The 12,352-nt window shown below is 41.5% G+C and overlaps 1 protein-coding gene across 3 annotated transcripts in view; it reads left to right on the forward strand.

Annotated features, from left to right (window-relative positions):
* Positions 1-1,099: 1,099 nt before the first annotated feature.
* The window catches only part of LOC117154918 (uncharacterized), a 506,217-nt gene continuing 494,964 nt past the window's right edge, over positions 1,100-12,352 (forward strand). For 2 of the 3 annotated variants that reach the window (XM_033330351.2, XM_033330377.2), the window contains exons 1-2: positions 1,100-1,153; positions 9,367-9,421. The gene's annotated coding sequence lies outside the window, so the exon portion shown is untranslated. The remainder of the gene's footprint in view (positions 1,154-9,366; positions 9,422-12,352) is intronic. The other variant, XM_033330342.2, reaches the window with a different exon arrangement.

Raw genomic sequence — 12,352 nt, forward strand, 5'->3', positions numbered from 1 at the left:
CAGTGGTGTGCGTCTGCGAAATTACACTCGCGCAGCCAGCATCCATAGGAATACGATTATAGGTGCGCATGATGTTCTTGCTGCTGACGCGATCGACGACTCCTTGCAAGATAATTTCGAGGATGTTAATAGTGGTAGATGGTTACAATCGTAGGTTTCTAATTTGTCATAGTCGTAGATTTTGGCCTCAAAATTAGTCGTTAACTTGGTGTTACACCTTAGGATAAAATTGAATGGAATTTTTGCGAACCTAATATCGTCCTATTGATTCAAGTTGACGATCGTTGTTATAATATATTTTGTCTAAAACGAAATCGGAAACTTTCTCTAGCATATCGTAGTCTTAATGTCTTGTCAAATTTAAAGCAAAATATAAAACATTCGTAAAATCTGAGTTTCTAAATTCTCACGCAAAATAAAATTCTGGAGACTCTAAGTAGAATAATATTAAACTTTTGTACTGTAATGTACAGTCGAATTTAGAAAATGCATCGAACGACAAATAAAAAACGGAATGTTATCTGACACAAGGGTTGTTCGTATTCAACGATACGACTGTATCTGAACGTATGAGAAAATCGCGAGTCGCTGGATAGCTAAACTGTGTGTTTGCCCCTTCATTACCTCCGAGTATATACTAACCGATTTTAATTACAGCCTCCTTCGTGTAACTATATCTCTTCTTGCTTGTTATTTACTCGTAAGCTTGCCTACGCCATCCAACTTTCTTGCTGACGGTTTAAATGGGAGTCGCAGCCAGGACGTGATTTTCCTAATCTTTCCGGCTCTTTGGGTTTTGCGTCTTTCGCAAGAAGTTTCACGGCTTTAAGTATATTTAGATGTAGTCTCCTTTAACATTTTATAAATGTTGCGCATTATGCTACTTTTAACTAGACTTAAATATCGTCCATCTATTTTTACTTACTACATTATATCTTTATATTTCGTTATCTTTCTTCTAATTTTTTCATAAACTTTCAAAAGATACGCGTTTATATATCGGTTTGTTTCTATTTATGTCCATAGAATGGACAAAGTTTGACAAGGAAAGAAAATGGAACGCTGTAAACCGGTGTGTGTTGAGAATTACGTCATATTTATTTTTGATCGCTCTATTCGTCAAAATTAACCTGCTACTGTGAAGGAAGAACACGTAAGTCCGAATTAACATCTCACATTTCTGACAAGTCTTCTACACCTTACGTTCCATTAAATTATCTCAAATTCCTATCGCGTTTTTCCAAACTCATATACAACTGGCTATAAAAAGCATTGGCATATTATTGTATTTATTATAGAATTTCTACGTTAATCGATTAGAATTTCGAAGTACGAAAATGAAGCGTATAGAACTTGATGAAAAAGCGTCTCATTAGAAAATAAGGATGAGTGCCAATACTTTTTATAGACATTGAAGATCTCATGCTTTTGAAACCTAACTAATTTTACCACCGAGTGTCCGTATCTTCTCCACGCAGTACAAAAATGATGCCTCGTTCAGGGGCGGTTTTACCTTGACCCTAATGACACTGTAAGTCTTCTGCCCCGAAACGCCGTGGGGTCTTCAAAAGTGTTTGCCAAAGAGATTAATAAACGATTATCAGAATTACAGAAAATACGTTTATTAAGCTATTAATTTTATTAATTGGAAGCAGCATGTATAATCGATCACTCGATGGGCCTATTCTGCAGCGTTTAGGAGGAGTCCTGCGTTTTCCGGAATGCGTGAAAAACAATGAACGCCTCCAACGCCCTTCGGACGTAAATATTAACTTCATCTTGGTTCGACAAACATCGATTTAACTTGACCGAAACTTTTTCGAATTTGGCTTAGTTCAGAAGCTCCAAAATGATTATTATGTTCAAGCTCGCAAAGTTAAATCCGTCACAGTCCTTATCGCAAAGTATTTCCTTCCTGCCTTTCCGCATCAAGTCTCGTGCCAACATCGATACCATCAAACTTTCGCGAAATCTATTTTTCCGTGGCACGCCGTGCGAGATATTAAGCTATCTGCCATTATCAGTCAATTACATCGCGCGTTACCTCCGCGATATCTCCGTCACGATCGACCTCTCTCGACGTTCCCTTCTCTTCTAATTCGAGGCCGTGTGCTCGATCCCTCGACTTGGTCGCCGCTTTTTGCACTGCTAACAAGCGATTCGCGGATTAAGCCGGATTCTCGGAGGCGTGCGATATCATCGTCGAGTTGGCGCTCGTTTCGCCTTTCGGCCGAAAGTGAGCGCGAAAGAGAAAGAGAAAGAGAAAGAAGGAGAGAGAGGGAGAGAGTAAAGGTTAAGGGCTGATAGCATCTCCGGAATTCCGCCCCTCGTCGATATTTCTCATGGACGCGCCTATTACCGGCTGCCTCTCTCCTCTTTCGCACCGGCTCGCGCTCCTCTTTATCTTCAGCCCCTTTCCACCCTCGTATTTCCGTTATCTAATGTTTATGGACGAGACGATCCGCTATATAGCGGCCGATCGCTCCTTAAACGCGGCCAGAAGCGAATTTATTCAACGCCCTTCTCGATCGCCGTCCTCGTCGAAAGACAAGATCGTGGCGAGTTCGGAGGTTTCTCTGACGCTTTTAAACGCCGATGAAGATGCAAAGGGGAACTCGTTTCGTATTCCCGGTACTGAAAATTCTTCCACCATGCTCGAAATGATTGGAGTGTCGTCTACGAGTACGTTTTCCTCGGGGGAGGACGGTGGAATTTTAAGAGATTCGCGTGATGCGATTAAATCGTCTTTACGTCGGGTTAGAATCGGTTTCGGCTAGACTGGACTTGTTTGACAGGTACCGTTAAAGTGTTCGAGCTGTGTTTGAGGAAGGGCGAGCTCGGTGAAGCGTGACACGAGGGTTGGAATGTCTGAAACAGAGGGTAGTCCGTCTTGCCGCGCGTTGGATCTTGGCATTGTCATTCGATAGAAACTACGAATAACGCGTCCGTTTTGTTTGAAGCAAGATTTTCATTTAGCGAGATCTCTAATTATATGACAAATATTACGGATACGAATAATTTACGATTTTAGACACTGTTTCGATGATTTCTTATTAATATTGTGCAAGTTTACGATAAACAATGCTCAATTTCTGATTCTACGGTCAATACACGAACATGTTTAAGCTGAGGATGGGACGAAAATTTGATACGATAGCAAAAGAAACAAAACGCTCTAAATAAACCTAGTTTTCAGATCCTAGTATTTCATCGTTCGAACTACGTCAAATATCCACACGACGATTTTCACCTTAACCACTCTGATCCTATATCCGTGAAATTATAGCATAGAAAAAAGAGCTGCGAATCTCCAAGTTTATAACCTGCGCGCAAAACACACTTAAGCCGAGGTATAACGAAAACTCGATACAGTAGCGAACGAGGTGAAACGCCGTAAATCATCGACGATCACGATGGCATTCTGGCATCGAGTCGGCCAATGGGAATCGACGTTTCGAACGGACACGCGGCCATTCCCGCGTCCTCGCCGCCGATCGTGAAATATCGTCGGACGTTAAGCGGTCCGCGTGTAATTTACTCGGGCCGGCCTCGAATTAGAATTCCTACCTAGGGCCGAGCAACCTCGTATCTAAATGGTAATGGGTCCGCGTCACGCTAAAGAAGCGAGGGTGAAACGTTTGCTAACGGATAGTGAATCAGGTGGCGAGCGTCTAATGGCCTCTTCCAAGAGACATTGCCGAGTATCGAATACTGCTTGCTGCATTGCCGATGCATCTGCGAATGCTAGTTTATGTTTCTGTCAATTATCTCCGGTAATGAAAACACGCGAAAACGAAAGCAATCGTGCTTTTGCCTTGTTCGCTCGTCGAGGTATTTGCCATTTGTTGCGCGATGGAAATGCTTTTTAAATTGACAGACGATCGTTCGCGCATATGATATATGTATATGTAATATATATTGCGAGTTAAAAGTTAGAAATCGTTTCGCTGGAGCGCGATTCGAAGGGTAATGATTTAACTTCAGCTGTTTATCTAATTGTCCGCTGTTTATTAAATTGTCCATGAGACATGGAAACGCGTAAAATTGAACAGAATGCATGTAATGAAATCTACGAAGTAAAGTGCTCGTTATAACGCGATATATTAAAACGAAGGAGGTCCATTTGAATTATACAGAAGTTAAACTGTTGCTCCACCGATTTGCTTTCTCAGAGGTTAAACGTCAGTTATATGCGCGAATTAAAAACTTTTTAGGAAGACAGTTGATCGGTTTGACATTTTAAATGGCTCGTTTATCGAACTTCTTTTTGGTATTAATTTAATCGTGAGTCTTGAACAATACGACTCGTCCGTGTAATCCTCACGAAAGTACAGAAGCTTTCGCTAATTGGTTATTAAAATTCAAATTATCTTCTCGGTTGGTAATTTCTTCCAGAGAAATATAATAGAAGATGCAAAATTTCAGGAACGAAAGAGATATGTTCGCATCTTGTTACGAAGCTCGCAAACTTCTTTTCGTATCCGGCGTTCTAATGGTCGCGTTCGTTAACGTAACGTCTGAGAATTGCCAACGTAGAACGACTGAAAACGCAGGCTGTCCCGAAAGCTAATATTATTAGTGGCACAATAGAGTCTCGATTATCCGACTCGGTTGGAGCCACTGCACAAGGAATGCCATGGAATAAAGTTTACCCTTTGACGTACTCCCATCATGCGAACGTCGGCTGAATAGGGAGTTACCAAAGCATATGCGTTATGAACTTTATGCACCGTGCCGCGATATTGCCTTCTCGCGGGACGATCGTTTACTGCTTTTCAGCAACGAACAGGACAGTCTCGTTTAATAACGATAAAGTGGAGAAAATTTAGTAGTAGAAAATTATAAGTTTTTAACGTTTCATTTTGTCCGGGATAAATCGGCCATTTAAACTTCTAAAATACGAATGCATTTGGAAAAAATTCGATCGATCTCGGAAATTGAAAGTCCAGCCATTAATTTGTTATTCATTGGAATTCTTAATATTTTACGCGCGTTGCTTATAGATGGATTATTGTCGCGTTTGTTTATTTGCCAAAGCGTTCATTTCTATCGCTATTGATTCACTTCGAGTGAATTACAAGTATATCGCGTAATACTCGATTGAAATTTCAATCAAGTGTGCTAAAACGTTGTGAAATCGTTTAAAATCTCATACATACAAATAACTTATAAATATCTGTTGCACCAATGTAACATGCGTCAATAATTTATAATTTGTCTCGTTGTTCGTATGTTTGACCTCAAAATAGCAAACTACAACAACGTACGTATATGTTTCGCAATTTTCCATAATAACTGAAGTGCTTGGGCGTTAAAGAGTTACGCTTTGCCATTAATTTCTACGAAGCGAAAAAGAACAATACCGACAGAAGCCAAAGAAAAACACTGGAATCGACCGCGTCTTCCGTTCTTTCTTCCCTTTTTCTTTCCGCGAGTACGTAAACCGAGGAAACGCACAATGGCGCAATCAAAGAATAGATTGGTGCTTGCGATAAAACGACACGCTCTCTCTATCCACGAGCGTAAAACCCGGAGTGCCAGATGTACAGTGTACAGTCGTGAAACATTTGTTCCGACTAGACCGGCAACGTTTCGAACACAACGTATTTTCCTCAGCATTTGCCGATATAACTCAAGGAAATCTGGCACGGACGTGCGACGAATGTATCCCCCTATGTAGACGCGAAAATCAGTATATTATACAGGTTCCTGTGTCCCCTTTTCTCTCCTGTTATTCCGTCGATTTCGTTCACGATTCAGTGACGAAAAGGTACCGTTGCACCGTTACCTCGTATAGACAGGCGACTACGTTCTTTTCATCAGATTTGTGAAAGCAGGCAACCAAATTTTTCGAATGTAGCATTTTACATTTGGCTCCTTGGTCCAACAGTTTCACCTGGTGACGCCAAAAGTTTGAAAGAGAGAGAAGCGAAACGTCGTAAAATATTTTCTTAGATAATGAGTTCCGAGTTTGCAAATATGAGAAAGATCCGTATGGTTCTTTAAGTTTGTATATTGAGAATGGTAGGAATCTTTTTATACAATTCCTGGCAATTGGATTCATTTTACTTTCTAATCACGAATAGGAAAGCGTACCGCTTGACAATAATATCGTACACATGATAATTAATTTATTACTACACTATATCGTAGATTCGAGTCCCTCACAGTGTTCCATCCATTGAAAAACATCCTTCAAACTGATTTAAATCGAGCCTACAAAATGACATATATTGTATATATACTTGGTTCGCCTAAATTAAATAAATTCTGCCCTTATTGGCTCTCTTATTCGATCTCCACGACTATCTTTTGCATTTCACGTAAATGTATGTATACGGTAGTCCCACGACAGGTAGGTTCGGCGTGTCAATAAATTGTTCATTCCGATCCACTTCTTCACGGACAGCCGTGTCCCGCCATGCGGAACCGTCCAGTTGTACAGTCAATTTAGAGTGGCCGTACCTCGTGCGGTAGATAGAGGCGACCTTTTTAACTGTGCTCCGTTACGCATAATTTACGTTCATTATCTTTAATGGGCGAGCTATTAAGAGGGGCGCGAGTAATAGTATGGCAATACCACTAATGCTTCCGCTCCTCTTACTTTATACCTTCTCCACCTTCACTCCCTTTCTCCCTTTTCTCTCTCTTTCTCTCTCTCTCTCTCTCTTTCTCGCTTTTTTATTCACGCACACATAGAACCTGGATATACACACCGATCTACTTTCTTTCTTTCTTCAGCTTTCGCAGCGTTCTTTCAGTCTGCTCGTTTCACCATTTTTCTGCCGGCACGGTTTAGAGGGCCGCGCGAAGCAAACGATGCCGGGGGAGCATTACTCTTCGCGTGGGAGAATGCAATAATCGGCGAACGATCGCTCTCGTCGAATAAAAGTATTTTTTACGCGGCGCAGAATCGCTCGAATGGGTAATTCGATAGCAATCGATGGACGGTCGTTTTTCTTGCCCTCCTGTCCTTCTTTTTCTTCTTTTTCGGTTTTTAGTTCGATTTGTCGTTCGCTCCTATCGATAACGAATGTGTTAACGACGATCCGTTTCGGGGGATGATTCCGCGAGACAGGTTTTCGCCTAACTGTTTAATCTTCGTCCTGTTTCCGCGTATCGTGAAAGATGGCTGCAGTTTTCGTGAAACATATTTCACAGGCTGGGCGATAGTAGATTTGTGTTGATTCGAAGCTTAGATAGAAGCGGATTGAGAATTTAAATAGACAATTTGATTGCACGACGAAAGAGAGGAAACAGAAGCTTACGTATAGCGGCTATAAAACATGTTTCCACATACTCTTCATTTTCTATCGAAACGTCGTTTTTATCATGTTTCGTGCTTCATCATATTCGTAGTATTAAAATTTTGTAGCCGTATGAAAGCGTTGTTAAATGATATGAAATTTGTTATACTTGAACTTAACCGATTAATATGCAAATGCTATAATAATATACAATGGTATGCAAATATTTTTTGTAGCCATTGCATATCGACTGCGTTTAATTTAATCTGAGAATCGAGAACGCAATTTACCATTCGATAATACGTTTCAACGATAAGCAATTATTAATGGTGAAATTTCATTCTCTCCATATATGCATCTCCTTTTTCACTCCAGGCAACTTTGAAAGTTGTTTTGCTTTAGTTTGTCTTGAATTATGTACATATGTATTCCAGGAAAACATATCTTGCTTTTCATTAAAATAGGTTAATGTAATTCAACTTGAGATCCAAGAACTCCACAGCCGGGAACCTTGACGAAGATAAATAGCACTTGAATGAGTCATAAGTTCTTATCCAGTTTACGAAGAAGCTCTATTTATTCTATAAAAACTCAGGCTTTAAATTTTAGCTTCCGACGGAAAATGTATAGTAGAGGCGACGCTATAAATCAATATCACCTACATAGTACGCGAATAACGCTATTTTTAACCTTTCTACTGCGATCGAATCTGTCTCTTTCCTCAAACTGATACAATCTTTTCATTTCGAATTTTACCGAAATCAAATTTCTCCACTTCGTTCGTTTACGTTCGTGTTTTAGTAGAATACACGCGTTTTAGCAGATTTCGTGCTTTTTAATTTTTTTTAATTCCATCGAATCTCTTATTTTCTCCACTCGGTACATTTTTTTCCAGAACAGTTCTTCGCGGAAACAAGAATAAGTCAAAATGTCCAAGATAAATCCTTCGCTTGTCGAAGTTGCTTTCGTTCACCGATATTACGAAGCACATTTTTTCACAAATCCCCTACTCTTATCATCTTCTCTAGCATCATCAAACCCTTTATTCCTCCGATTCATTATCTTCGAGAAGAAAGCTTGACAAAAACAGGATGAGGATGGAAAAAGAAAAATCTCCGGGACAACAATTCCACCGATTGTTCTGCAGAATTGTCGTCGTCGCGTCGGTCAAACGATCAGCGAGATTTTTCGCGACTAGTTTCATCGTCGTGTTCCCTCTTTCTTTGGCAAAAGTGCGTCCGAACTTTTGCACGATGACTCGCTGTTCGTTCAGCGGATTCGTGCGACCGTCTTCGCGACATTCTGGCACGAGTATCTCCGAATGTCTTTCGACCTGTCACTTAGCGTCCCAAAGAAATAACATTTCCTCCTCCAGCATCAGCGCGACATTGTCGTCGTCGTCGTCGTCGTCGTCGGCGTCGTCGTCATGTTGCTCGTTGTCCGCCTCATTCTCGTTGGACACTCCAGTTTTCCCCTCTTTCTGCAGGACATCGCGGTGAGCGGATCCTTGTCCTTCCGTATTTTTGTTTCTCGCCAAGCATTCTTGTCCGACGAGGATCCACCCTTGCTAAGCGTCGCGTCACTGTCAGCTTGAATAATACATGTAAGCGACATAGAACGTTCAGCTTGACGTCCTGTACCACGTTGTTTGTCCTGTATGAAACTGCTCACGCGTCTGTATAGCTCGTTCGTGAAACTATTTTTATCATGGAGATTGTTTTTACCGATTTTTTTAACAGCCACGAGGACGTAGTTTAATTATCAAATGCATGATTAATGTAAATCATTTGTAGACCTTCGCGTAACGAGCGTTACCGTGTGAACGTAACATACGCGTGAAAGCTTTCCATTCTGTCCGTGTATTTTTGAACCATTCTACGTAATCTCGTAGGTGCATAACGAATTCCAAGATGTTTGTTGATTTAAACAAACTTAGTTTACAGTTCGCGCACACATTGTATATTTCTGTTCAGTGTAAAACCTTTTCACCGAGTACTCGTGTCGTGGCAGTGATCGAAGCCTAAAGCAACCCTGGCGCGGATTTCCTGTGTCGTCCCGGTAGTCAACAACTCGGTTAATGTTTCATCTCTCTGTAACCGTGTACCTCTGTGTGTTTCAGGGATTGCCTTCGACGTGAATTGGATGTACTGACGTCATCTGGAGTTCGCTACACGGTGAGTACACCTATGCAACGATGTGACCCGAACCCAGTCAACGATAATTCGTCCGGGAGTGTGCGAGGCGCTTTGAATTTTCAACCGAACCGAGTCGATTCGAGTGTTTACCTCGTTGCGCGCGCGTTTGCACGATTTCCAAAAGCGATTACAAGGCGAGCGTCGAGTGATTTCTAGATTTTTAAGAAACGTTCATTAGTTAACGCTTTTCGCCCTTCTTACAAATTTTGAAAAATCGAGAATTACAAAATACGTTTAATCGATTTGCACAGGAAACGCTGGAACTCGACTCGGTCCACGATCAGACGCAAATTGGCTTACAAGTTAAAACGTTTCAACCTTTCGAACGATACTGTGTGTTACTGTATTGAAATTAGTTGTTGCTAACGAAGCTGGATGCAGAGAACAAAACGAAACTTTAGTAATGGCAAAAGTATTAACTTTACCTTCGTACAGAATTAATTCTCCGATCGTGTCATTCGCCTCGCTCGACTTTTCCACGCGACAACCACCATACGCGAATTCTACTTCAACCCGTTCCCCAAACCGAAACCTCAAGATACACGAAAAAAGCCCGCTCGAACGAAGAACATCCAGTGGCGGTAGGTAAAACATACCTTAACGCTGTTAGCCGAGCCATGAATAAATTTAGCGCAGCGACCGAGATTACGAGGCCGGTCAAGTAATAATGCGCGCGAGAAGAGGCGCGCCCTTAGCCCCGTAGACGTTATCGAGCAAAACCATCCCCTTTCGCCCTCAAACTAGTTTCGTACGCGCGTGTACAGTACTGTACAACCGTGCGCGTTTCTATAACGCGTGTACACACGCACAACCGTGGTTTCACATACTCCACTCTCACGAAAGCTCGTAGAATCCACGCGAACGACAAATGGGGAGCGTAGAACACACACACATAGACAGAGAGAGAGAGAGAGAGAAGGAAAGAGAGAGAGTGAGAGAGAGAGTAAGAGAGAGAGAGTGAGAGAGAGAGTAAGAGAGAGTGAGAGAGAGAGAGAGAGTGGTCCAGCGGGGGTGAACAGGGGTTGGGAAGCGCTCGAAAACATTTACAGCGAATCGGATTAACGCGGGTATTTAATCCCGCCCGCGGCTTTCTCGTCGGCAAAATGAAAAGCGGGACGGCTAAAAAGGCGTATTAAAAAATAAGGCCGACGGAGGGTGAAAGGGGGGTGGCTCGCGGACGAGTGGAGGCGGTGAAACATGGCGGTGCTCGCGGACACTGTGAAAAGGGGCGGAATGGGCGAAGAAGCAAGATACAGGGTGCGCGCGGGCCTTCGATGAAATCTCATCTCTTTAATGGGAGAAACTTTTCCAACGAGCGAAGTCATCTCCCTCGAGCTTTCTCATCGAGTATCGGATTTCTGGCTGATCGCGCGCCGCCGCTGCCAACGACGCAGACACCCTTGAATCTGCCGCGTCGGGAGGGATGTTTCTCTTCTCTTCTTTCTTTCTTTCTTTCTTTCTTCCTTTTCCCGACGAACGAAAGTTAACGGCTGAAACGAAGAGCTGGTGAAAGGAGAGAGACACAGATGGGCCTGGTCCGTGTCCGTGTTTTTTAATCATCCTGAAAAGGAGCTCGAACGTGTCGCGTCTTACGTTTGAATCGGCCAGATGCTCGAATGGAAAGGGTGAGCGCGAACTTGTTCACGGTTATCTGTCGCAAGGGTGTCGCAGCTATTCGTACAACGCTCTTGTGTCTTGGATGTTCTGCACGAGGCGTGTGTGCATGGTTTCTCTCGTTCTTTTGGGCTTGTAGGCGGATGATTTGCGACGATAGACATGGGAAAAGGGCAGTAGAGAGAGAGGAAGTTGTTGAAAAAGTTGGAAAATTTCAACGTGGCGGAACTGTGATCCAGACGGAAGGTACAGCGTTCTTGCTAAATTCGTCCTTTCTTTTGTCCGAGATTCATTGTAAATGAACGTTTTGTATCGAAATTTTCTATGGCGTTTTTTTTCATTTTTGTTTTCCTATGCAGATTTTTCTATCGTCTGCAATTTGTTCACCATCTTCGTTTGATTTTAGAATTAATTCTTAAAAGTCGTAAATCAAATCGAAATAGTATCGTCGATATTATTGATAATACTAATATGTGGCGATGATGTACGATGTGTGAGGATCTTCACTGTTAATTATCAAAAAACTTTCCTTTTTCCTTTTTGTTCTTGGCGATGTACAAATTTTTGAACTGTTTGAAATATCGGTACTAGAGAGAATCCAATTATTGAATAAGAGTTCCGACTCTTTGTATTGAAATTTACAAATATATAATCTGCGAGAAAGCAGCACCGAGGAAGTGTAAGGAAACTCGTACAGTTTTTCAGTAGTCCGTGAAAATGATGTCTTCCTTTTTTTCAAGATCAATACTAGAATCAGTTTCCGGGTCTTTTGAAACAGTTTACTCTGGTTTAAAAACGAACGGCGAATAAACTTGGAAAAGAAAGGCCTCGGTGAAAAGTGGTACAAGAACGATGGAACATTTTGAAACAGAAGACGTGTTGCGTTATGGCGATTCTTTTCACGAGCAAATAGTAAATGTAGATTCCTGACGGTACACGCAACAGAAGGATTAATGAATGTTGAACAGCGAAAACTTAATAAGCGACTAAAACTTTGTGTCTTGTATGGAAATACGGGCATTTAAAGCATTGCTTTTAACGTAAAGAATTTAATTTCAAATTTATACCGTAAATTTATACCGTATGCTTGGATTTTATTCTAAGATAAAACGCGCAATGATAGAGGGCACTGTAATTTTCTGATATGCCGGAAACAGAATGTAAAATTTTACTGGGAATTATTTTATGAACCCTTGAATATTCTTTTCAGTAATAATTTTAGACTTTTCGAAGAAACTTTTATGTATTTAATTCATTAAAGATAGGGGAAGCGAATTAATACGTAGAAGGGACAGG

The sequence above is a fragment of the Bombus vancouverensis genome, chromosome 14 (genome assembly GCF_051014615.1).
Source record: "Bombus vancouverensis nearcticus chromosome 14, iyBomVanc1_principal, whole genome shotgun sequence".
NCBI classification, from domain to species: Eukaryota; Metazoa; Arthropoda; class Insecta; order Hymenoptera; family Apidae; genus Bombus; species Bombus vancouverensis.